The 1,614-nt window shown below is 44.4% G+C and overlaps 1 non-coding gene across 1 annotated transcript; it reads right to left on the bottom strand.

The window, feature by feature from the left end:
• Positions 1 to 265: 265 nt before the first annotated feature.
• LOC141681360 (small nucleolar RNA R71) lies at positions 266 to 372 on the bottom strand. Its single transcript, XR_012558800.1, has one exon. It is a non-coding gene; the product is annotated as a small nucleolar RNA R71 (small nucleolar RNA).
• Positions 373 to 1,614: the final 1,242 nt, after the last annotated feature.

Genomic DNA, 1,614 nt, shown 5'->3' with positions numbered 1-1,614 from the left:
TATTCAGATGGTACAGAATTCTGTTTCTTTTGGAGGAGCGGCAACTGAAGACCCCAACATGCACATAAGGAATTTTGTCGAGATCTGCATCACTTTTAAGTATAATGGCGTGACTGATGAGGCTATCAAGTTGAGGCTTTTCCCATTCTCACTGAGGGACAAGGCTAAAGACTGGTTACATTCTGAACCAGCTGGGTCCATCACTACGTGGCAAGATCTTGTGCAAAAGTTTATGGTGAAGTTTTATCCGATGACAAAGACTGCTGCTATGAGGAGTGCTCTTACTCAGTTTGCGCAGCAACCTACTGAATCTATGTGCGAGGCTTGGGAACGCTACAAGGAAATGTTGAGAAAATGTCCACATCATGGAATGCCGGATTGGATGGTGATCACTGGTTTCTATAATGGTTTGGGGGCCCAATCTCGGCCCATGCTCGATGCAGCAGCTGGAGGTGCCTTATGGGCTAAAAGCTATACTGAGGCGTATAATCTTATAGAGACGATGGCTGCAAATGAGCATCAAAACCCAACTCAGAGGATGACGTCAGGTAAGGTAGCAGGTATTCTGGAAGTTGATGCAGCCACCGCTATTGCAGCCCAGCTCCAAGCACTATCAATGAAGGTTGATTATTTGGCTACATATGGAGTTAATCAAATAGCTATGGTTTGTGAGCTTTGTGCAGTTTCTCATGCTATGGATCAGTGTTCTCTTGTCAACGAATCTGTTTAGTATGTGAATAATTATCAGCGACAACAGCAGCCTGTGCCAGCGACCTATCATCCTAGTAACAGAAATCATCCAAATTTCAGCTGGGGGAATAATCAGAATGCTATTCAGCCTCCATATCAGCAAGGAGTGAGTAAACAGTTTAACCCACCTGGATTCCAGCAACCACAGCAGTATGCTACGAGGCAATCATATCCTCAACAGGGAAGTACAGCTACACCTACTAGTGCTGATTTTGAGGAACTTAAGCTGTTATGCAAGAGTCAGGCGGTTTCTATCAAGACCTTGGAAAATCAAATCGGTCAATTAGCCAATGCAGTGCTCAATCGTCAACCTGGCACTCTTCCCAGTGACACGGAAGTATCAGGCAGGAAGGAAGCTAAAGAGCAAGTCAAGGCTATTACCTTAAGGTCTGGAAAAGTTGCTGATGCTGAAAAGGCAAAAGAAGGAGAAGCTGAAATTAGTGATGAAGAATCTAAGCAAAAGGAGAAAGCGGCGGAACCAAGGAAGACTATTGTTGAACACACTCTGCCTGAGGCTAATACAGGGGAGAAACAACTCTATCCTCCACCACCTTTTCCTAAGAGATTGCAGCAACAAAAGCTGGATAGACAGTTCAGGAAGTTTCTGGAGGTGTTCAAGAAACTTCACATCAATATACCTTTCGCTGAAGCTCTGGAGCAAATGCCTAGTTATGCGAAGTTTATGAAGACTATTCTTTTAAGGAAGGTGAAACTGGATGACCTTGAAACCGTTGCTCTCACGGAAGAATGCAGCGCTGTTCTGCAGCAAAAGTTACCACCAAAACTGAAAGATCCAGGAAGCTTCACCATTCCTTGCACCATTGGCAAATTGACTTTTGACAAGTGCCTTTATGATTTGGGAGC

Source organism: Apium graveolens, chromosome 8, assembly GCF_009905375.1.
Source record: "Apium graveolens cultivar Ventura chromosome 8, ASM990537v1, whole genome shotgun sequence".
Lineage (NCBI taxonomy): Eukaryota > Viridiplantae > Streptophyta > Magnoliopsida > Apiales > Apiaceae > Apium > Apium graveolens.
The sequence above is the reverse complement of the archived record's forward strand: the minus strand, read 5'-3'. Positions and strand labels throughout refer to the sequence as shown.